A 25361-nucleotide genomic window follows, 5' to 3' on the forward strand; every position below is an offset into this window, starting at 1 on the left:
CACAAGTGATGGATCACTGCATTCTTATTGCAACTTTTCCTATTTTCAAATGTTTGACAAACATCTCTCCAGTTGAAAACTGATTTGAAACAGCTTCAAAATTAGTTTGGAGTAAAAAAACCACTGAAGATGATGGGATTTATACAAAGTTTAAATATAGATAAGCTATCCTAAAATTCAACTTTAAGGAAATTGAACAAAGTTAGGTCCCACCAAGATTTGAAATCAGATTACTGGATTCAAAGTCCAAAGTGCTTACCATTACACCATGGAACCCATTATTAGAGAATCTTCCTCTACTCAATATTGCTGATCTTTGAAATACTGAATGTTCTCCTGTTTTAGGTACATTTGTCATTTTTGTGTTTGCTGATGCTTTTATGTTTGGCTGGTTAGCTCAGTTGGTTAGAGCATGGTGCTAATAACGCCAAGGTCATTTGTTCGATCCCCATACGGGCCATGTGCTTTTTCTTGTTGTCCTACAAGAAATGCCAAGAAGGGATTTTATCCAGCGGCAAAGTGCATGAAGTGTGGGATGAATGCATTGGCTACAGTTAGCAGCCCTTGAAACTTGCAAGAGAACATCATAGACACATACAAAAAAGAGAATTTTTTAAATCCATGTTAGGAATAAACAAAAATGTCATCCTTTGGCTGATGCAGCATTTCTCTATATGGCATACATAGAAAACTTTTTCTCAAATATAGCAATATGGCAAATCTAAGAAATGCTAAGGCTAATTAATCAATCAGGACATTTATTTGGTGATTGAATCTACTATGGGGGACTAAGTTTTAAGAAGAGAAGAAGAACAGACCTTTACTCTCATTAGTGCACACTGAAGAAGAAAATTCTTAAAACCAGAATATCTTAAAACCATAGCACAAGTGATGGATCACTGCATTCTTATTGCAACTTTTCCTATTTCCAAATGTTTGACAAACATCTCTCCAGTTGAAAACTGATTTGAAACAGCTTCAAAATTAGTTTGGAGTAAAAAAACCACTGAAGATGATGGGATTTATACAAAGTTTAAATATAGATAAGCTATCCTAAAATTCAACTTTAAGGAAATTGAACAAAGTTAGGTCCCACCAAGATATGAAATCAGATTACTGGATTCAAAGTTCAAAGTGCTCACCATTACACCATGGAACCCATTATTAGAGAGTCTTCCTCTACTCAATATTGCTGATCTTTGAAATACTGAATCTTCTCCTGTTTTAGGTACATTTAGCATTTTTGTGTTTGCTGATGCTTTTATGTTTGGCTGGTTAGCTCAGTTGGTTAGAGTGTGGTGCTAATAACACCAAGGTCATGGGTTCGATCCCCATATGGGCCATGTGCTTTTTCTTGTTGTCCTACAGGAAATGCCAAGAAGGGATTTTATCCAGTGCATGAAGTGTGGGATGAATGCATTGGCTACAGTTAGCAGCCCTTGAAACTTGCTAGAGAGCATCATAGACACATACAAAACAGAGAATTTTTAAATCCATGTTAGGAATAAAGAAAAATGTCATCCTTTGGCTGATGCAGCATTTCTCTATATGGCATACATAGAAAACGTTTTCTCAAATATAGCAATATGGCAAATCTAAGAAATGCTATGGCAAATTAATCAATCAGGACATTTATTTGGTGATTGAATCTACTATGGGGGACTAAGTTTTAAGAAGAGAAGAAGAACAGACCTTTACTCTCATTAGTGCACACTGAAGAAGAAAATTCTTAAAACCAGAATATCTTAAAACCATAGCACAAGTGATGGATCACTGCATTCTTATTGCAACTTTTCCTATTTTCAAATGTTTGACAAACATCTCTCCAGTTGAAAACTGATTTGAAACAGCTTCAAAATTAGTTTGGAGTAAAAAAACCACTGAAGATGATGGGATTTATACAAAGTTTAAATATAGATAAGCTATCCTAAAATTCAACTTTAAGGAAATTGAACAAAGTTAGGTCCCACCAAGATTTGAAATCAGATTACTGGATTCAAAGTCCAAAGTGCTTACCATTACACCATGGAACCCATTATTAGAGAATCTTCCTCTACTCAATATTGCTGATCTTTGAAATACTGAATGTTCTCCTGTTTTAGGTACATTTGGCATTTTTGTGTTTGCTGATGCTTTTATGTTTGGCTGGTTAGCTCAGTTGGTTAGAGCATGGTGCTAATAACGCCAAGGTCATTTGTTCGATCCCCATACGGGCCATGTGCTTTTTCTTGTTGTCCTACAAGAAATGCCAAGAAGGGATTTTATCCAGCGGCAAAGTGCATGAAGTGTGGGATGAATGCATTGGCTACAGTTAGCAGCCCTTGAAACTTGCAAGAGAACATCATAGACACATACAAAACAGAGAATTTTTAAATCCATGTTAGGAATAAACAAAAATGTCATCCTTTGGCTGATGCAGCATTTCTCTATATGGCATACATAGAAAACTTTTTCTCAAATATAGCAATATGGCAAATCTAAGAAATGCTAAGGCAAATTAATCAATCAGGACATTTATTTGGTGATTGAATCTACTATGGGGGACTAAGTTTTAAGAAGAGAAGAAGAACAGACCTTTACTCTCATTAGTGCACACTGAAGAAGAAAATTCTTAAAACCAGAATATCTTAAAACCATAGCACAAGTGATGGATCACTGCATTCTTATTGCAACTTTTCCTATTTCCAAATGTTTGACAAACATCTCTCCAGTTGAAAACTGATTTGAAACAGCTTCAAAATTAGTTTGGAGTAAAAAAACCACTGAAGATGATGGGATTTATACAAAGTTTAAATATAGATAAGCTATCCTAAAATTCAACTTTAAGGAAATTGAACAAAGTTAGGTCCCACCAAGATTTGAAATCAGATTACTGGATTCAAAGTCCAAAGTGCTCACCATTACACCATGGAAACCATTGTTCGAGAGTCTTCCTCTACTCAATATTGCTGATCTTTGAAATACTGAATGTTCTCCTGTTTTAGGTACATTTGGCATTTTTGAGTTTGCTGATGCTATTATGTTTGGCCGGTTAGCTCAGTTGGTTACAGCGTGGTGCTAATAACGCCAAGGTCATTTGTTCGATCAACATACAGGCCATGTGCTTATTCTTGTTGTCCTACAAGAAATGCCAAGAAGGGATTTTATCCAGTGCATGAAGTGTGGGATGAATGCATTGGCTACAGTTAGCAGCCCTTGAAACTTGCTAGAGAGCATCATAGACACATACAAAACAGAGAATTTTTAAATCCATGTTAGGAATAAAGAAAAATGTCATCCTTTGGCTGATGCAGCATTTCTCTATATGGCATACATAGAAAACGTTTTCTCAAATATAGCAATATGGCAAATCTAAGAAATGCTATGGCAAATTAATCAATCAGGACATTTATTTGGTGATTGAATCTACTATGGGGGACTAAGTTTTAAGAAGAGAAGAAGAACAGACCTTTACTCTCATTAGTGCACACTGAAGAAGAAAATTCTTAAAACCAGAATATATTAAAACCATAGCACAAGTGATGGATCACTGCATTCTTATTGCAACTTTTCCTATTTTCAAATGTTTGACAAACATCTCTCCAGTTGAAAACTGATTTGAAACAGCTTCAAAATTAGTTTGGAGTAAAAAAACCACTGAAGATGATGGGATTTATACAAAGTTTAAATATAGATAAGCTATCCTAAAATTCAACTTTAAGGAAATTGAACAAAGTTAGGTCCCACCAAGATTTAAAATCAGATTACTGGATTCAAAGTCCAAAGTGCTTACCATTACACCATGGAACCCATTATTAGAGAATCTTCATCTACTCAATATTGCTGATCTTTGAAATACTGAATGTTCTCCTGTTTTAGGTACATTTGGCATTTTTGTGTTTGCTGATGCTTTTATGTTTGGCCGGTTAGCTCAGTTGGTTAGAGCGTGGTGCTAATAACGCCAAGGTCATTTGTTCGATCCCCATACAGGCCATGTGCTTATTCTTGTTGTCCTACAAGAAATGCCAAGAAGGGATTTTATCCAGTGCATGAAGTGTGGGATGAATGCATTGGCTACAGTTAGCAGCCCTTGAAACTTGCTAGAGAGCATCATAGACACATACAAAACAGAGAATTTTTAAATCCATGTTAGGAATAAAGAAAAATGTCATCCTTTGGCTGATGCAGCATTTCTCTATATGGCATACATAGAAAACGTTTTCTCAAATATAGCAATATGGCAAATCTAAGAAATGCTATGGCAAATTAATCAATCAGGACATTTATTTGGTGATTGAATCTACTATGGGGGACTAAGTTTTAAGAAGAGAAGAAGAACAGACCTTTACTCTCATTAGTGCACACTGAAGAAGAAAATTCTTAAAACCAGAATATATTAAAACCATAGCACAAGTGATGGATCACTGCATTCTTATTGCAACTTTTCCTATTTTCAAATGTTTGACAAACATCTCTCCAGTTGAAAACTGATTGGAAACAGCTTCAAAATTAGTTTGGAGTAAAAAAACCACTGAAGATGATGGGATTTATACAAAGTTTAAATATAGATAAGCTATCCTAAAATTCAACTTTAAGGAAATTGAACAAAGTTAGGTCCCACCAAGATTTGAAATCAGATTACTGGATTCAAAGTCCAAAGTGCTTACCATTACACCATGGAACCCATTATTAGAGAATCTTCATCTACTCAATATTGCTGATCTTTGAAATACTGAATGTTCTCCTGTTTTAGGTACATTTGGCATTTTTGTGTTTGCTGACGCTTTTATGTTTGGCCGGTTAGCTCAGTTGGTTAGAGCGTGGTGCTAATAACGCCAAGGTCATGTGTTCGATCCCCATACGGGCCATGTGCTTTTTCTTGTTGTCCTACAAGAAATGCCAAGAAGGGATTTTATCCAGCGGCAAAGTGCATGAAGTGTGGGATGAATGCATTGGCTACAGTTAGCAGCCCTTGAAACTTGCTAGAGAGCATCATAGACACATACAAAACAGAGAATTTTTAAATCCATGTTAGGAATAAAGAAAAATGTCATCCTTTGGCTGATGCAGCATTTCTCTATATGGCATACATAGAAAACGTTTTCTCAAATATAGCAATATGGCAAATCTAAGAAATGCTATGGCAAATTAATCAATCAGGACATTTATTTGGTGATTGAATCTACTATGGGGGACTAAGTTTTAAGAAGAGAAGAAGAACAGACCTTTACTCTCATTAGTGCACACTGAAGAAGAAAATTCTTAAAACCAGAATATCTTAAAACCATAGCACAAGTGATGGATCACTGCATTCTTATTGCAACTTTTCCTATTTTCAAATGTTTGACAAACATCTCTCCAGTTGAAAACTGATTTGAAACAGCTTCAAAATTAGTTTGGATTAAAAAAACCACTGAAGATGATGGGATTTATACAAAGTTTAAATATAGATAAGCTATCCTAAAATTCAACTTTAAGGAAATTGAACAAAGTTAGGTCCCACCAAGATTTGAAATCAGATTACTGGATTCAAAGTCCAAAGTGCTCACCATTACACCATGGAACCCATTATTAGAGAGTCTTCCTCTACTCAATATTGCTGATCTTTGAAATACTGAATGTTCTCCTGTTTTAGGTACATTTGGCATTTTTGTGTTTGCTGATGCTTTGATGTTTGGCTGGTTAGCTCAGTTGGTTAGAGCATGGTGCTAATAACGCCAAGGTCATTTGTTCGATCCCCATACGGGCCATGTGCTTTTTCTTGTTGTCCTACAAGAAATGCCAAGAAGGGATTTTATCCAGCGGCAAAGTGCATGAAGTGTGGGATGAATGCATTGGCTACAGTAAGCAGCCCTTGAAACTTGCTAGAGAACATCATAGACACATACAAAACAGAGAATTTTTAAATCCATGTTAGGAATAAACAAAAATGTCATCCTTTGGCTGATGCAGCATTTCTCTATATGGCATACATAGAAAACTTTTTCTCAAATATAGCAATATGGCAAATCTAAGAAATGCTATGGCAAATTAATCAATCAGGACATTTATTTGGTGATTGAATCTACTATGGGGGACTAAGTTTTAAGAAGAGAAGAAGAACAGACCTTTACTCTCATTAGTGCACACTGAAGAAGAAAATTCTTAAAACCAGAATATCTTAAAACCATAGCACAAGTGATGGATCACTGCATTCTTATTGCAACTTTTCCTATTTTCAAATGTTTGACAAACATCTCTCCAGTTGAAAACTGATTTGAAACAGCTTCAAAATTAGTTTGGAGTAAAGAAACCACTGAAGATGATGGGATTTATACAAAGTTTAAATATAGATAAGCTATCCTAAAATTCAACTTTAAGGAAATTGAACAAAGTTAGGTCCCACCAAGATTTGAAATCAAATTACTGGATTCAAAGTCCAAAGTGCTTACCATTACACCATGGAACCCATTATTAGAGAATCTTCCTCTACTCAATATTGCTGATCTTTGAAATACTGAATGTTCTCCTGTTTTAGGTACATTTGGCATTTTTGTGTTTGCTGATGCTTTTATGTTTGGCCGGTTAGCTCAGTTGGTTAGAGCGTGGTGCTAATAACGCCAAGGTCATGTGTTCGATCCCCATACGGGCCATGTGCTTTTTCTTGTTGTCCTACAAGAAATGCCAAGAAAGGATTTTATCCAGTGCATGAAGTGTGGGATGAATGCATTGGCTACAGTTAGCAGCCCTTGAAACTTGCTAGAGAACATCATAGACACATACAAAACAGAGAATTTTTAAATCCATGTTAGGAATAAACAAAAATGTCATCCTTTGGCTGATGCAGCATTTCTCTATATGGCATACATAGAAAACTTTTTCTCAAATATAGCAATATGGCAAATCTAAGAAATGCTAAGGCAAATTAATCAATCAGGACATTTATTTGGTGATTGAATCTACTATGGGGGACTAAGTTTTAAGAAGAGAAGAAGAACAGACCTTTACTCTCATTAGTGCACACTGAAGAAGAAAATTCTTAAAACCAGAATATATTAAAACCATAGCACAAGTGATGGATCACTGCATTCTTATTGCAACTTTTCCTATTTTCAAATGTTTGACAAACATCTCTCCAGTTGAAAACTGATTGGAAACAGCTTCAAAATTAGTTTGGAGTAAAAAAACCACTGAAGATGATGGGATTTATACAAAGTTTAAATATAGATAAGCTATCCTAAAATTCAACTTTAAGGAAATTGAACAAAGTTAGGTCCCACCAAGATTTGAAATCAGATTACTGGATTCAAAGTCCAAAGTGCTTACCATTACACCATGGAACCCATTATTAGAGAATCTTCATCTACTCAATATTGCTGATCTTTGAAATACTGAATGTTCTCCTGTTTTAGGTACATTTGGCATTTTTGTGTTTGCTGACGCTTTTATGTTTGGCCGGTTAGCTCAGTTGGTTAGAGCGTGGTGCTAATAACGCCAAGGTCATGTGTTCGATCCCCATACGGGCCATGTGCTTTTTCTTGTTGTCCTACAAGAAATGCCAAGAAGGGATTTTATCCAGCGGCAAAGTGCATGAAGTGTGGGATGAATGCATTGGCTACAGTTAGCAGCCCTTGAAACTTGCTAGAGAGCATCATAGACACATACAAAACAGAGAATTTTTAAATCCATGTTAGGAATAAAGAAAAATGTCATCCTTTGGCTGATGCAGCATTTCTCTATATGGCATACATAGAAAACGTTTTCTCAAATATAGCAATATGGCAAATCTAAGAAATGCTATGGCAAATTAATCAATCAGGACATTTATTTGGTGATTGAATCTACTATGGGGGACTAAGTTTTAAGAAGAGAAGAAGAACAGACCTTTACTCTCATTAGTGCACACTGAAGAAGAAAATTCTTAAAACCAGAATATCTTAAAACCATAGCACAAGTGATGGATCACTGCATTCTTATTGCAACTTTTCCTATTTTCAAATGTTTGACAAACATCTCTCCAGTTGAAAACTGATTTGAAACAGCTTCAAAATTAGTTTGGATTAAAAAAACCACTGAAGATGATGGGATTTATACAAAGTTTAAATATAGATAAGCTATCCTAAAATTCAACTTTAAGGAAATTGAACAAAGTTAGGTCCCACCAAGATTTGAAATCAGATTACTGGATTCAAAGTCCAAAGTGCTCACCATTACACCATGGAACCCATTATTAGAGAATCTTCCTCTACTCAATATTGCTGATCTTTGAAATACTGAATGTTCTCCTGTTTTAGGTACATTTGGCATTTTTGTGTTTGCTGATGCTTTGATGTTTGGCTGGTTAGCTCAGTTGGTTAGAGCATGGTGCTAATAACGCCAAGGTCATTTATTCGATCCCCATACGGGCCATGTGCTTTTTCTTGTTGTCCTACAAGAAATGCCAAGAAGGGATTTTATCCAGCGGCAAAGTGCATGAAGTGTGGGATGAATGCATTGGCTACAGTTAGCAGCCCTTGAAACTTGCTAGAGAACATCATAGACACATACAAAACAGAGAATTTTTAAATCCATGTTAGGAATAAACAAAAATGTCATCCTTTGGCTGATGCAGCATTTCTCTATATGGCATACATAGAAAACTTTTTCTCAAATATAGCAATATGGCAAATCTAAGAAATGCTATGGCAAATTAATCAATCAGGACATTTATTTGGTGATTGAATCTACTATGGGGGACTAAGTTTTAAGAAGAGAAGAAGAACAGACCTTTACTCTCATTAGTGCACACTGAAGAAGAAAATTCTTAAAACCAGAATATCTTAAAACCATAGCACAAGTGATGGATCACTGCATTCTTATTGCAACTTTTCCTATTTTCAAATGTTTGACAAACATCTCTCCAGTTGAAAACTGATTTGAAACAGCTTCAAAATTAGTTTGGAGTAAAGAAACCACTGAAGATGATGGGATTTATACAAAGTTTAAATATAGATAAGCTATCCTAAAATTCAACTTTAAGGAAATTGAACAAAGTTAGGTCCCACCAAGATTTGAAATCAAATTACTGGATTCAAAGTCCAAAGTGCTTACCATTACACCATGGAACCCATTATTAGAGAATCTTCCTCTACTCAATATTGCTGATCTTTGAAATACTGAATGTTCTCCTGTTTTAGGTACATTTGGCATTTTTGTGTTTGCTGATGCTTTTATGTTTGGCCGGTTAGCTCAGTTGGTTAGAGCGTGGTGCTAATAACGTCAAGGTCATGTGTTCGATCCCCATACGGGCCATGTGCTTTTTCTTGTTGTCCTACAAGAAATGCCAAGAAAGGATTTTATCCAGTGCATGAAGTGTGGGATGAATGCATTGGCTACAGTTAGCAGCCCTTGAAACTTGCTAGAGAACATCATAGACACATACAAAACAGAGAATTTTTAAATCCATGTTAGGAATAAACAAAAATGTCATCCTTTGGCTGATGCAGCATTTCTCTATATGGCATACATAGAAAACTTTTTCTCAAATATAGCAATATGGCAAATCTAAGAAATGCTAAGGCAAATTAATCAATCAGGACATTTATTTGGTGATTGAATCTACTATGGGGGACTAAGTTTTAAGAAGAGAAGAAGAACAGACCTTTACTCTCATTAGTGCACACTGAAGAAGAAAATTCTTAAAACCAGAATATCTTAAAACCATAGCACAAGTGATGGATCACTGCATTCTTATTGCAACTTTTCCTATTTTCAAATGTTTGACAAACATCTCTCCAGTTGAAAACTGATTTGATACAGTTTCAAAATTAGTTTGGAGTAAAGAAACCACTGAAGGTGATGGGATTTATACAAAGTTTAAATATAGATAAGCTATCCTAAAATTCAACTTTAAGGAAATTGAACAAAGTTAGGTCCCACCAAGATTTGAAATCAGATTACTGGATTCAAAGTCCAAAGTGCTCACCATTACACCATGGAACCCATAGTTCGAGAGTCTTCCTCTACTCAATATTGCTGATCTTTGAAATACTGAATGTTCTCCTGTTTTAGGTACATTTGGCATTTTTGAGTTTGCTGATGCTATTATGTTTGGCCGGTTAGCTCAGTTGGTTAGAGCGTGGTGCTAATAACGCCAAGGTCATTTGTTCGATCCCCATACAGGCCATGTGCTTTTTCTTGTTGTCCTACAAGAAATGCCAAGAAGGGATTTTATCCAGTGCATGAAGTGTGGGATGAATGCATTGGCTACAGTTAGCAGCCCTTGAAACTTGCTAGAGAACATCATAGACACATACAAAACAGAGAATTTTTAAATCCATGTTAGGAATAAACAAAAATGTCATCCTTTGGCTGATGCAGCATTTCTCTATATGGCATACATAGAAAGCTTTTTCTCAAATATAGCAATATGGCAAATCTAAGAAATGCTAAGGCAAATTAATCAATCAGGACATTTATTTGGTGATTGAATCTACTATGGGGGACTAAGTTTTAAGAAGAGAAGAAGAACAGACCTTTACTCTCATTAGTGCACACTGAAGAAGAAAATTCTTAAAACCAGAATATCTTAAAACCATAGCACAAGTGATGGATCACTGCATTCTTATTGCAACTTTTCCTATTTTCAAATGTTTGACAAACATCTCTCCAGTTGAAAACTGATTTGATACAGTTTCAAAATTAGTTTGGAGTAAAGAAACCACTGAAGGTGATGGGATTTATACAAAGTTTAAATATAGATAAGCTATCCTAAAATTCAACTTTAAGGAAATTGAACAAAGTTAGGTCCCACCAAGATTTGAAATCAGATTACTGGATTCAAAGTCCAAAGTGCTCACCATTACACCATGGAACCCATAGTTCGAGAGTTTTCCTCTACTCAATATTGCTGATCTTTGAAATACTGAATGTTCTCCTGTTTTAGGTACATTTGGCATTTTTGAGTTTGCTGATGCTATTATGTTTGGCCGGTTAGCTCAGTTGGTTAGAGCGTGGTGCTAATAACGCCAAGGTCATTTGTTCGATCCCCATACAGGCCATGTGCTTTTTCTTGTTGTCCTACAAGAAATGCCAAGAAGGGATTTTATCCAGTGCATGAAGTGTGGGATGAATGCATTAGCTACAGTTAGCAGCCCTTGAAACTTGCAAGAGAACATCATAGACACATACAAAACAGAGAATTTTTAAATCCATGTTAGGAATAAACAAAAATGTCATCCTTTGGCTGATGCAGCATTTCTCTATATGGCATACATAGAAAACTTTTTCTCAAATATAGCAATATGGCAAATCTAAGAAATGCTATGGCAAATTAATCAATCAGGACATTTATTTGGTGATTGAATCTACTATGGGGGACTAAGTTTTAAGAAGAGAAGAAGAACAGACCTTTACTCTCATTAGTGCACACTGAAGAAGAAAATTCTTAAAACCAGAATATCTTAAAACCATAGCACAATTGATGGATCACTGCATTCTTATTGCAACTTTTCCTATTTTCAAATGTTTGACAAACATCTCTCCAGTTGAAAACTGATTTGAAACAGCTTCAAAATTAGTTTGGAGTAAAAAAACCACTGAAGATGATGGGATTTATACAAAGTTTAAATATAGATAAGCTATCCTAAAATTCAACTTTAAGGAAATTGAACAAAGTTAAGTCCCACCAAGATTTGATATCAGATTACTGGATTCAAAGTCCAAAGTGCTTACCATTACACCATGGAACCCATTATTAGAGAATCTTCATCTACTCAATATTGCTGATCTTTGAAATACTGAATGTTCTCCTGTTTTAGGTACATTTGGCATTTTTGTGTTTGCTGATGCTTTTATGTTTGGCCGGTTAGCTCAGTTGGTTAGAGCATGGTGCTAATAACGCCAAGGTCATGTGTTCGATCCCCATACGGGCCATGTGCTTTTTCTTGTTGTCCTACAAGAAATGCCAAGAAGGGATTTTATCCAGCGGCAAAGTGCATGAAGTGTGGGATGAATGCATTGGCTACAGTTAGCAGCCCTTGAAACTTGCTAGAGAGCATCATAGACACATACAAAACAGAGAATTTTTAAATCCATGTTAGGAATAAAGAAAAATGTCATCCTTTGGCTGATGCAGCATTTCTCTATATGGCATACATAGAAAACTTTTTCTCAAATATAGCAATATGGCAAATCTAAGAAATGCTATGGCAAATTAATCAATCAGGACATTTATTTGGTGATTGAATCTACTATGGGGGACTAAGTTTTAAGAAGAGAAGAAGAACAGACCTTTACTCTCATTAGTGCACACTGAAGAAGAAAATTCTTAAAACCAGAATATCTTAAAACCATAGCACAAGTGATGGATCACTGCATTCTTATTGCAACTTTTCCTATTTTCAAATGTTTGACAAACATCTCTCCAGTTGAAAACTGATTTGAAACAGCTTCAAAATTAGTTTGGAGTAAAAAAACCACTGAAGATGATGGGATTTATACAAAGTTTAAATATAGATAAGCTATCCTAAAATTCAACTTTAAGGAAATTGAACAAAGTTAGGTCCCACCAAGATTTGAAATCAGATTACTGGATTCAAAGTCCAAAGTGCTTACCATTACACCATGGAACCCATTATTAGAGAATCTTCCTCTACTCAATATTGCTGATCTTTGAAATACTGAATGTTCTCCTGTTTTAGGTACATTTGGCATTTTTGTGTTTGCTGATGCTTTTATGTTTGGCTGGTTAGCTCAGTTGGTTAGAGCATGGTGCTAATAACGCCAAGGTCATTTGTTCGATCCCCATACGGGCCATGTGCTTTTTCTTGTTGTCCTACAAGAAATGCCAAGAAGGGACTTTATCCAGCGGCAAAGTGCATGAAGTGTGGGATGAATGCATTGGCTACAGTTAGCAGCCCTTGAAACTTGCTAGAGAACATCATAGACACATACAAAACAGAGAATTTTTAAATCCATGTTAGGAATAAACAAAAATGTCATCCTTTGGCTGATGCAGCATTTCACTATATGGCATACATAGAAAACTTTTTCTCAAATATAGCAATATGGCAAATCCTAGAAATGCTATGGCAAATTAATCAATCAGGACATTTATTTGGTGATTGAATCTACTATGGGGGACTAAGTTTTAAGAAGAGAAGAAGAACAGACCTTTACTCTCATTAGTGCACACTGAAGAAGAAAATTCTTAAAACCAGAATATCTTAAAACCATAGCACAAGTGATGGATCACTGCATTCTTATTGCAACTTTTCCTATTTTCAAATGTTTGACAAACATCTCTCCAGTTGAAAACTGATTTGAAACAGCTTCAAAATTAGTTTGGAGTAAAGAAACCACTGAAGATGATGGGATTTATACAAAGTTTAAATATAGATAAGCTATCCTAAAATTCAACTTTAAGGAAATTGAACAAAGTTAGGTCCCACCAAGATTTGAAATCAAATTACTGGATTCAAAGTCCAAAGTGCTTACCATTACACCATGGAACCCATTATTAGAGAATCTTCCTCTACTCAATATTGCTGATCTTTGAAATACTGAATGTTCTCCTGTTTTAGGTACATTTGGCATTTTTGTGTTTGCTGATACTTTTATGTTTGGCCGGTTAGCTCAGTTGGTTAGAGCGTGGTGCTAATAAAGCCAAGGTCATGTGTTCGATCCCCATACGGGCCATGTGCTTTTTCTTGTTGTCCTACAATAAATGCCAAGAAGGGATTTTATCCAGCGGCAAAGTGCATGAAGTGTGGGATGAATGCATTGGCTACAGTTAGCAGCCCTTGAAACTTGCTAGAGAGCATCATAGACACATACAAAACAGAGAATTTTTAAATCCATGTTAGGAATAAAGAAAAATGTCATCCTTTGGCTGATGCAGCATTTCTCTATATGGCATACATAGAAAACGTTTTCTCAAATATAGCAATATGGCAAATCTAAGAAATGCTATGGCAAATTAATCAATCAGGACATTTATTTGGTGATTGAATCTACTATGGGGGACTAAGTTTTAAGAAGAGAAGAAGAACAGACCTTTACTCTCATTAGTGCACACTGAAGAAGAAAATTCTTAAAACCAGAATATCTTAAAACCATAGCACAAGTGATGGATCACTGCATTCTTATTGCAACTTTTCCTATTTTCAAATGTTTGACAAACATCTCTCCAGTTGAAAACTGATTTGAAACAGCTTCGAAATTAGTTTGGAGTAAAAAAACCACTGAAGATGATGGGATTTATACAAAGTTTAAATATAGATAAGCTATCCTAAAATTCAACTTTAAGGAAATTGAACAAAGTTAGGTCCCACCAAGATTTGAAATCAAATTACTGGATTCAAAGTCCAAAGTGCTTACCATTACACCATGGAACCCATTATTAGAGAATCTTCCTCTACTCAATATTGCTGATCTTTGAAATACTGAATGTTCTCCTGTTTTAGGTACATTTGGCATTTTTGTGTTTGCTGATGCTTTTATGTTTGGCCGGTTAGCTCAGTTGGTTAGAGCGTGGTGCTAATAACGCCAAGGTCATGGGTTTGATCCCCATACGGGCCATGTGCTTTTTCTTGTTGTCCTACAAGAAATGCCAAGAAGGGATTTTATCCAGCGTCAAAGTGCATGAAGTGTGGGATGAATGCATTGGCTACAGTTAGCAGCCCTTGAAACTTGCTAGAGAGCATCATAGACACATACAAAACAGAGAATTTTTAAATCCATGTTAGGAATAAAGAAAAATGTCATCCTTTGGCTGATGCAGCATTTCTCTATATGGCATACATAGAAAACGTTTTCTCAAATATAGCAATATGGCAAATCTAAGAAATGCTATGGCAAATTAATCAATCAGGACATTTATTTGGTGATTGAATCTACTATGGGGGACTAAGTTTTAAGAAGAGAAGAAGAACAGACCTTTACTCTCATTAGTGCACACTGAAGAAGAAAATTCTTAAAACCAGAATATCTTAAAACCATAGCACAAGTGATGGATCACTGCATTCTTATTGCAACTTTTCCTATTTTCAAATGTTTGACAAACATCTCTCCAGTTGAAAACTGATTTGAAACAGCTTCAAAATTAGTTTGGAGTAAAGAAACCACTGAAGATGATGGGATTTATACAAAGTTTAAATATAGATAAGCTATCCTAAAATTCAACTTTAAGGAAATTGAACAAAGTTAGGTCCCACCAAGATTTGAAATCAGATTACTGGATTCAAAGTCCAAAGTGCTTACCATTACACCATGGAACCCATTATTAGAGAATCTTCCTCTACTCAATATTGCTGATCTTTGAAATACTGAATGTTCTCCTGTTTTAGGTACATTTGGCATTTTTGTGTTTGCTGATGCTTTTATTTTTGGCTGGTTAGCTCAGTTGGTTAGAGCATGGTGCTAATAACGCCAAGGTCATTTGTTCGATCCCCATACGGGCCATGTGCTTTTTCTTGTTGTCCTACAAGAAATGCCAAGAAGGGACTTTATCCAGCGGCAAAGTGCATGAAGTGTGGGATGAATGCATTGGCTACAGTTAGCGGACCTTGAAACTTGCTAGAGAACATCATAGACACATACAAAACAGAGAATTTTTAAATCCATGTTAGGAATAAACAAAAATGTCATCCTTTGGCTGATGCAGCATTTCTCTATATGGCATACATAGAAAACTTTTTCTCAAATATAGCAATATGGCAAATCCTAGAAATGCTATGGCAAATTAATCAATCAGGACATTTATTTGGTGATTGAATCTACTATGGGGGACTAAGTTTTAAGAAGAGAAGAAGAACAGACCTTTACTCTCATTAGTGCACACTGAAGAAGAAAATTCTTAAAACCAGAATATCTTAAAACCATAGCACAAGTGATGGATCACTGCATTCTTATTGCAACTTTTCCTATTTTCAAATGTTTGACAAACATCTCTCCAGTTGAAAACTGATTTGAAACAGCTTCAAAATTAGTTTGGAGTAAAGAAACCACTGAAGATGATGGGATTTATACAAAGTTTAAATATAGATAAGCTATCCTAAAATTCAACTTTAAGGAAATTGAACAAAGTTAGGTCCCACCAAGATTTGAAATCAAATTACTGGATTCAAAGTCCAAAGTGCTTACCATTACACCATGGAACCCATTATTAGAGAATCTTCCTCTACTCAATATTGCTGATCTTTGAAATACTGAATGTTCTACTGTTTTAGGTACATTTGGCATTTTTGTGTTTGCTGATGCTTTTATGTTTGGCCGGTTAGCTCAGTTGGTTAGAGCGTGGTGCTAATAACGCCAAGGTCATGTGTTCGATCCCCATACGGGCCATGTGCTTTTTCTTGTTGTCCTACAAGAAATGCCAAGAAGGGATTTTATCCAGCGGCAAAGTGCATGAAGTGTGGGATGAATGCATTGGCTACAGTTAGCAGCCCTTGAAACTTGCTAGAGAGCATCATAGACACATACAAAACAGAGAATTTTTAAATCCATGTTAGGAATAAAGAAAAATGTCATCCTTTGGCTGATGCAGCATTTCTCTATATGGCATACATAGAAAACGTTTTCTCAAATATAGCAATATGGCAAATCTAAGAAATGCTATGGCAAATTAATCAATCAGGACATTTATTTGGTGATTGAATCTACTATGGGGGACTAAGTTTTAAGAAGAGAAGAAGAACAGACCTTTACTCTCATTAGTGCACACTGAAGAAGAAAATTCTTAAAACCAGAATATCTTAAAACCATAGCACAAGTGATGGATCACTGCATTCTTATTGCAACTTTTCCTATTTTCAAATGTTTGACAAACATCTCTCCAGTTGAAAACTGATTTGAAACAGCTTCAAAATTAGTTTGGAGTAAAGAAACCACTGAAGATGATGGGATTTATACAAAGTTTAAATATAGATAAGCTATCCTAAAATTCAACTTTAAGGAAATTGAACAAAGTTAGGTCCCACCAAGAGTTGAAATCAAATTACTGGATTCAAAGTCCAAAGTGCTTACCATTACACCATGGAACCCATTATTAGAGAATCTTCCTCTACTCAATATTGCTGATCTTTGAAATACTGAATGTTCTCCTGTTTTAGGTACATTTGGCATTTTTGTGTTTGCTGATACTTTTATGTTTGGCCGGTTAGCTCAGTTGGTTAGAGCGTGGTGCTAATAACGCCAAGGTCATGTGTTTGATCCCCATACGGGCCATGTGCTTTTTCTTGTTGTCCTACAAGAAATGCCAAGAAGGGATTTTATCCAGCGGCAAAGTGCATGAAGTGTGGGATGAATGCATTGGCTACAGTTAGCAGCCCTTGAAACTTGCTAGAGAGCATCATAGACACATACAAAACAGAGAATTTTTAAATCCATGTTAGGAATAAAGAAAAATGTCATCCTTTGGCTGATGCAGCATTTCTCTATATGGCATACATAGAAAACGTTTTCTCAAATATAGCAATATGGCAAATCTAAGAAATGCTATGGCAAATTAATCAATCAGGACATTTATTTGGTGATTGAATCTACTATGGGGGACTAAGTTTTAAGAAGAGAAGAAGAACAGACCTTTACTCTCATTAGTGCACACTGAAGAAGAAAATTCTTAAAACCAGAATATCTTAAAACCATAGCACAAGTGATGGATCACTGCATTCTTATTGCAACTTTTCCTATTTTCAAATGTTTGACAAACATCTCTCCAGTTGAAAACTGATTTGAAACAGCTTCGAAATTAGTTTGGAGTAAAAAAACCACTGAAGATGATGGGATTTATACAAAGTTTAAATATAGATAAGCTATCCTAAAATTCAACTTTAAGGAAATTGAACAAAGTTAGGTCCCACCAAGATTTGAAATCAAATTACTGGATTCAAAGTCCAAAGTGCTTACCATTACACCATGGAACCCATTATTAGAGAATCTTCCTCTACTCAATATTGCTGATCTTTGAAATACTGAATGTTCTACTGTTTTAGGTACATTTGGCATTTTTGTGTTTGCTGATGCTTTTATGTTTGGCCGGTTAGCTCAGTTGGTTAGAGCGTGGTGCTAATAACGCCAAGGTCATGTGTTCGATCCCCATACGGGCCATGTGCTTTTTCTTGTTGTCCTACAAGACATGCCAAGAAGGGATTTTATCCAGCGTCAAAGTGCATGAAGTGTGGGATGAATGCATTGGCTACAGTTAGCAGCCCTTGAAACTTGCTAGAGAGCATCATAGACACATACAAAACAGAGAATTTTTAAATCCATGTTAGGAATAAAGAAAAATGTCATCCTTTGGCTGATGCAGCATTTCTCTATATGGCATACATAGAAAACGTTTTCTCAAATATAGCAATATGGCAAATCTAAGAAATGCTATGGCAAATTAATCAATCAGGACATTTATTTGGTGATTGAATCTACTATGGGGGACTAAGTTTTAAGAAGAGAAGAAGAACAGACCTTTACTCTCATTAGTGCACACTGAAGAAGAAAATTCTTAAAACCAGAATATCTTAAAACCATAGCACAAGTGATGGATCACTGCATTCTTATTGCAACTTTTCCTATTTTCAAATGTTTGACAAACATCTCTCCAGTTGAAAACTGATTTGAAACAGCTTCAAAATTAGTTTGGAGTAAAGAAACCACTGAAGATGATGGGATTTATACAAAGTTTAAATATAGATAAGCTATCCTAAAATTCAACTTTAAGGAAATTGAACAAAGTTAGGTCCCACCAAGATTTGAAATCAGATTACTGGATTCAAAGTCCAAAGTGCTTACCATTACACCATGGAACCCATTATTAGAGAATCTTCCTCTACTCAATATTGCTGATCTTTGAAATACTGAATGTTCTCCTGTTTTAGGTACATTTGGCATTTTTGTGTTTGCTGATGCTTTTATGTTTGGCTGGTTAGCTCAGTTGGTTAGAGCATGGTGCTAATAACGCCAAGGTCATTTGTTCGATCCCCATACGGGCCATGTGCTTTTTCTTGTTGTCCTACAAGAAATGCCAAGAAGGGACTTTATCCAGCGGCAAAGTGCATGAAGTGTGGGATGAATGCATTGGCTACAGTTAGCAGCCCTTGAAACTTGCTAGAGAACATCATAGACACATACAAAACAGAGAATTTTTAAATCCATGTTAGGAATAAACAAAAATGTCATCCTTTGGCTGATGCAGCATTTCTCTATATGGCATACATAGAAAACTTTTTCTCAAATATAGCAATATGGCAAATCCTAGAAATGCTATGGCAAATTAATCAATCAGGACATTTATTTGGTGATTGAATCTACTATGGGGGACTAAGTTTTAAGAAGAGAAGAAGAACAGACCTTTACTCTCATTAGTGCACACTGAAGAAGAAAATTCTTAAAACCAGAATATCTTAAAACCATAGCACAAGTGATGGATCACTGCATTCTTATTGCAACTTTTCCTATTTTCAAATGTTTGACAAACATCTCTCCAGTTGAAAACTGATTTGAAACAGCTTCAAAATTAGTTTGGAGTAAAGAAACCACTGAAGATGATGGGATTTATACAAAGTTTAAATATAGATAAGCTATCCTAAAATTCAACTTTAAGGAAATTGAACAAAGTTAGGTCCCACCAAGAGTTGAAATCAAATTACTGGATTCAAAGTCCAAAGTGCTTACCATTACACCATGGAACCCATTATTAGAGAATCTTCCTCTACTCAATATTGCTGATCTTTGAAATACTGAATGTTCTCCTGTTTTAGGTACATTTGGCATTTTTGTGTTTGCTGATACTTTTATGTTTGGCCGGTTAGCTCAGTTGGTTAGAGCGTGGTGCTAATAACGCCAAGGTCATGTGTTTGATCCCCATACGGGCCATGTGCTTTTTCTTGTTGTCCTACAAGAAATGCCAAGAAGGGATTTTATCCAGCGGCAAAGTGCATGAAGTGTGGGATGAATGCATTGGCTACAGTTAGCAGCCCTTGAAACTTGCTAGAGAGCATCATAGACACATACAAAACAGAGAATTTTTAAATCCATGTTAGGAATAAAGAAAAATGTCATCCTTTGGCTGATGCAGCATTTCTCTATATGGCATACATAGAAAACGTTTTCTCAAATATAGCAATATGGCAAATCTAAGAAATGCTATGGCAAATTAATCAATCAGGACATTTATTTGGTGATTGAATCTACTATGGGGGACTAAGTTTTAAGAAGAGAAGAAGAACAGACCTTTACTCTCATTAGTGCACACTGAAGAAGAAAATTCTTAAAACCAGAATATCTTAAAACCATAGCACAAATGATGGATCACTGCATTCTTATTGCAACTTTTCCTATTTTCAAATGTTTGACAAACATCTCTCCAGTTGAAAACTGATTTGAAACAGCTTCGAAATTAGTTTGGAGTAAAAAAACCACTGAAGATGATGGGATTTATACAAAGTTTAAATATAGATAAGCTATCCTAAAATTCAACTTTAAGGAAATTGAACAAAGTTAGGTCCCACCAAGATTTGAAATCAAATTACTGGATTCAAAGTCCAAAGTGCTTACCATTACACCATGGAACCCATTATTAGAGAATCTTCCTCTACTCAATATTGCTGATCTTTGAAATACTGAATGTTCTACTGTTTTAGGTACATTTGGCATTTTTGTGTTTGCTGATGCTTTTATGTTTGGCCGGTTAGCTCAGTTGGTTAGAGCGTGGTGCTAATAACGCCAAGGTCATGTGTTCGATCCCCATACGGGCCATGTGCTTTTTCTTGTTGTCCTACAAGACATGCCAAGAAGGGATTTTATCCAGCGTCAAAGTGCATGAAGTGTGGGATGAATGCATTGGCTACAGTTAGCAGCCCTTGAAACTTGCTAGAGAGCATCATAGACACATACAAAACAGAGAATTTTTAAATCCATGTTAGGAATAAAGAAAAATGTCATCCTTTGGCTGATGCAGCATTTCTCTATATGGCATACATAGAAAACGTTTTCTCAAATATAGCAATATGGCAAATCTAAGAAATGCTATGGCAAATTAATCAATCAGGACATTTATTTGGTGATTGAATCTACTATGGGGGACTAAGTTTTAAGAAGAGAAGAAGAACAGACCTTTACTCTCATTAGTGCACACTGAAGAAGAAAATTCTTAAAACCAGAATATCTTAAAACCATAGCACAAGTGATGGATCACTGCATTCTTATTGCAACTTTTCCTATTTTCAAATGTTTGCCAAACATCTCTCCAGTTGAAAACTGATTTGAAACAGCTTCAAAATTAGTTTGGAGTAAAGAAACCACTGAAGATGATGGGATTTATACAAAGTTTAAATATAGATAAGCTATCCTAAAATTCAACTTTAAGGAAATTGAACAAAGTTAGGTCCCACCAAGATTTGAAATCAGATTACTGGATTCAAAGTCCAAAGTGCTTACCATTACACCATGGAACCCATTATTAGAGAATCTTCCTCTACTCAATATTGCTGATCTTTGAAATACTGAATGTTCTCCTGTTTTAGGTACATTTGGCATTTTTGTGTTTGCTGATGCTTTTATGTTTGGCTGGTTAGCTCAGTTGGTTAGAGCATGGTGCTAATAACGCCAAGGTCATTTGTTCGATCCCCATACGGGCCATGTGCTTTTTCTTGTTGTCCTACAAGAAATGCCAAGAAGGGACTTTATCCAGCGGCAAAGTGCATGAAGTGTGGGATGAATGCATTGGCTACAGTTAGCAGCCCTTGAAACTTGCTAGAGAACATCATAGACACATACAAAACAGAGAATTTTTAAATCCATGTTAGGAATAAACAAAAATGTCATCCTTTGGCTGATGCAGCATTTCTCTATATGGCATACATAGAAAACTTTTTCTCAAATATAGCAATATGGCAAATCCTAGAAATGCTATGGCAAATTAATCAATCAGGACATTTATTTGGTGATTGAATCTACTATGGGGGACTAAGTTTTAAGAAGAGAAGAAGAACAGACCTTTACTCTCATTAGTGCACACTGAAGAAGAAAATTCTTAAAACCAGAATATCTTAAAACCATAGCACAAGTGATGGATCACTGCATTCTTATTGCAACTTTTCCTATTTTCAAATGTTTGACAAACATCTCTCCAGTTGAAAACTGATTTGAAACAGCTTCAAAATTAGTTTGGAGTAAAGAAACCACTGAAGATGATGGGATTTATACAAAGTTTAAATATAGATAAGCTATCCTAAAATTCAACTTTAAGGAAATTGAACAAAGTTAGGTCCCACCAAGATTTGAAATCAAATTACTGGATTCAAAGTCCAAAGTGCTTACCATTACACCATGGAACCCATTATTAGAGAATCTTCCTCTACTCAATATTGCTGATCTTTGAAATACTGAATGTTCTACTGTTTTAGGTACATTTGGCATTTTTGTGTTTGCTGATGCTTTTATGTTTGGCCGGTTAGCTCAGTTGGTTAGAGCGTGGTGCTAATAATGCCAAGGTCTTGTGTTCGATCCCCATACGGGCCATGTGCTTTTTCTTGTTGTCCTACAAGAAATGCCAAGAAGGGATTTTATCCAGCGGCAAAGTGCATGAAGTGTGGGATGAATGCATTGGCTACAGTTAGCAGCCCTTGAAAATTGCTAGAGAGCATCATAGACACATACAAAACAGAGAATTTTTAAATCCATGTTAGGAATAAAGAAAAATGTCATCCTTTGGCTGATGCAGCATTTCTCTATATGGCATACATAGAAAACGTTTTCTCAAATATAGCAATATGGCAAATCTAAGAAATGCTATGTCAAATTAATCAATCAGGACATTTATTTGGTGATTGAATCTACTATGGGGGACTAAGTTTTAAGAAGAGAAGAAGAACAGACCTTTACTCTCATTAGTGCACACTGAAGAAGAAAATTCTTAAAACCAGAATATCTTAAAACCATAGCACAAGTGATGGATCACTGCATTCTTATTGCAACTTTTCCTATTTTCAAATGTTTGACAAACATCTCTCCAGTTGAAAACTGAATTGAAACAGCTTCAAAATTAGTTTGGAGTAAAAAAACCACTGAAGATGATGGGATTTATACAAAGTTTAAATATAGATAAGCTATCCTAAAATTCAACTTTAAGGAAATTGAACAAAGTTAGGTCCCACCAAGATTTGATATCAGATTACTGGATTCAAAGTCCAAAGTGCTTACCATTACACCATGGAACCCATTATTAGAGAATCTTCATCTACTCAATATTGCTGATCTTTGAAATACTGAATGTTCTCCTGTTTTAGGTACATTTGGCATTTTTGTGTTTGCTGATGCTTTTATGTTTGGCCGGTTAGCTCAGTTGGTTAGAGCGTGGTGCTATTAACGCCAAGGTCATGTGTTCGATCCCCATACGGGCCATGTGCTTTTTCTGAAGATGATGGGATTTATACAAAGTTTAAATATAGATAAGCTATCCTAAAATTCAACTTTAAGGAAATTGAACAAAGTTAGGTCCCACCAAGATTTGAAATCAAATTACTGGATTCAAAGTCAAAAGTGCTTACCATTACACCATGGAACCCATTATTAGAGAATCTTCCTCTACTCAATATTGCTGATCTTTGAAATACTGAATGTTCTCCTGTTTTAGGTACATTTGGCATTTTTGTGTTTGCTGATGCTTTTATGTTTGGCTGGTTAGCTCAGTTGGTTAGAGCGTGGTGCTAATAACGCCAAGGTCATGTGTTCAATCCCCATACGGGCCTTGTGCTTTTTCTTGTTGTCCTACAAGAAATGCCAAGAAGGGATTTTATCCAGCGGCAAAGTGCATGAAGTGTGGGATGAATGCATTGGCTACAGTTAGCAGCCCTTGAAACTTGCTAGAGAGCATCATAGACACATACAAAACAGAGAATTTTGAAATCCATGTTAGGAATAAAGAAAAATGTCATCCTTTGGCTGATGCAGCATTTCTCTATATGGCATACATAGAAAACTTTTTCTCAAATATAGCAATATGGCAAATCTAAGAAATGCTAAGGCAAATTAATCAATCAGGACATTTATTTGGTGATTGAATCTACTATGGGGGACTAAGTTTTAAGAAGAGAAGAAGAACAGACCTTTACTCTCATTAGTGCACACTGAAGAAGAAAATTCTTAAAACCAGAATATCTTAAAACCATAGCACAAGTGATGGATCACTGCATTCTTATTGCAACTTTTCCTATTTTCAAATGTTTGACATACATCTCTCCAGTTGAAAACTGATTTGAAACAGCTTCAAAATTAGTTTGGAGTAAAAAAAACACTGAAGATGATGGGATTTATACAAAGTTTAAATATAGATAAGCTATCCTAAAATTCAACTTTAAGGAAATTGAACAAAGTTAGGTCCCACCAAGATTTGAAATCAAATTACTGGATTCAAAGTCAAAAGTGCTTACCATTACACCATGGAACCCATTATTAGAGAATCTTCCTCTACTCAATATTGCTGATCTTTGAAATACTGAATGTTCTCCTGTTTTAGGTACATTTGGCATTTTTGTGTTTGCTGATGCTTTTATGTTTGGCCGGTGAGCTCAGTTGGTTAGAGCGTGGTGCTAATAACGCCAAGGTCATGTGTTCGATCCCCATACGGGCCTTGTGCTTTTTCTTGTTGTCCTACAAGAAATGCCAAGAAGGGATTTTATCCAGCGGCAAAGTGCATGAAGTGTGGGATGAATGCATTGGCTACAGTTAGCAGCCCTTGAAACTTGCTAGAGAACATCATAGACACATACAAAACAGAGAATTTTTAAATCCATGTTAGGAATAAACAAAAATGTCATCCTTTGGCTGATGCAGCATTTCTCTATATGGCATACCTAGAAAACTTTTTCTCAAATATAGCAATATGCCAAATCTAAGAAATGCTATGGCAAATTAATCAATCAGGACATTTATTTGGTGATTGAATCTACTATGGGGGACTAAGTTTTAAGAAGAGAAGAAGAACAGACCTTTACTCTCATTAGTGCACACTGAAGAAGAAAATTCTTAAAACCAGAATATCTTAAAACCATAGCACAAGTGATGGATCACTGCATTCTTATTGCAACTTTTCCTATTTTCAAATGTTTGACATACATCTCTCCAGTTGAAAACTGATTTGAAACAGCTTCAAAATTAGTTTGGAGTAAAAAAAACACTGAAGATGATGGGATTTATACAAAGTTTAAATATAGATAAGCTATCCTAAAATTCAACTTTAAGGAAATTGAACAAAGTTAGGTCCCACCAAGATTTGAAATCAAATTACTGGATTCAAAGTCAAAAGTGCTTACCATTACACCATGGAACCCATTATTAGAGAATCTTCCTCTACTCAATATTGCTGATCTTTGAAATACTGAATGTTCTCCTGTTTTAGGTACATTTGGCATTTTTGTGTTTGCTGA

At 35.6% G+C, this 25361-nt stretch overlaps 10 non-coding genes across 10 annotated transcripts; all 10 read left to right on the forward strand.

Annotated features, from left to right (window-relative positions):
- The first annotated feature begins 1269 nt into the window (after window positions 1-1269).
- TRNAI-AAU (transfer RNA isoleucine (anticodon AAU)) lies at window positions 1270-1343 on the forward strand. The gene has a single exon. It is a non-coding gene; the product is annotated as a tRNA-Ile (tRNA).
- A 3430-nt stretch (window positions 1344-4773) lies between these two features.
- Window positions 4774-4847, forward strand: TRNAI-AAU (transfer RNA isoleucine (anticodon AAU)). The gene has a single exon. It is a non-coding gene; the product is annotated as a tRNA-Ile (tRNA).
- Window positions 4848-6537: 1690 nt separating this feature from the next.
- On the forward strand, window positions 6538-6611 carry TRNAI-AAU (transfer RNA isoleucine (anticodon AAU)). The gene has a single exon. It is a non-coding gene; the product is annotated as a tRNA-Ile (tRNA).
- Window positions 6612-7411: 800 nt separating this feature from the next.
- Window positions 7412-7485, forward strand: TRNAI-AAU (transfer RNA isoleucine (anticodon AAU)). The gene has a single exon. It is a non-coding gene; the product is annotated as a tRNA-Ile (tRNA).
- A 4312-nt stretch (window positions 7486-11797) lies between these two features.
- TRNAI-AAU (transfer RNA isoleucine (anticodon AAU)) lies at window positions 11798-11871 on the forward strand. Its single transcript has one exon. It is a non-coding gene; the product is annotated as a tRNA-Ile (tRNA).
- Window positions 11872-14443: 2572 nt separating this feature from the next.
- Window positions 14444-14517, forward strand: TRNAI-AAU (transfer RNA isoleucine (anticodon AAU)). Its single transcript has one exon. It is a non-coding gene; the product is annotated as a tRNA-Ile (tRNA).
- Window positions 14518-16207: 1690 nt separating this feature from the next.
- On the forward strand, window positions 16208-16281 carry TRNAI-AAU (transfer RNA isoleucine (anticodon AAU)). Its single transcript has one exon. It is a non-coding gene; the product is annotated as a tRNA-Ile (tRNA).
- Window positions 16282-17971: 1690 nt separating this feature from the next.
- On the forward strand, window positions 17972-18045 carry TRNAI-AAU (transfer RNA isoleucine (anticodon AAU)). Its single transcript has one exon. It is a non-coding gene; the product is annotated as a tRNA-Ile (tRNA).
- A 2572-nt stretch (window positions 18046-20617) lies between these two features.
- TRNAI-AAU (transfer RNA isoleucine (anticodon AAU)) lies at window positions 20618-20691 on the forward strand. The gene has a single exon. It is a non-coding gene; the product is annotated as a tRNA-Ile (tRNA).
- A 2572-nt stretch (window positions 20692-23263) lies between these two features.
- TRNAN-AUU (transfer RNA asparagine (anticodon AUU)) lies at window positions 23264-23337 on the forward strand. The gene has a single exon. It is a non-coding gene; the product is annotated as a tRNA-Asn (tRNA).
- Window positions 23338-25361: the final 2024 nt, after the last annotated feature.

Source organism: Taudactylus pleione, unplaced genomic scaffold, assembly GCF_031769625.1.
Source record: "Taudactylus pleione unplaced genomic scaffold, aTauple2 ptg000085l, whole genome shotgun sequence".
Classification (NCBI taxonomy): domain Eukaryota; kingdom Metazoa; phylum Chordata; class Amphibia; order Anura; family Myobatrachidae; genus Taudactylus; species Taudactylus pleione.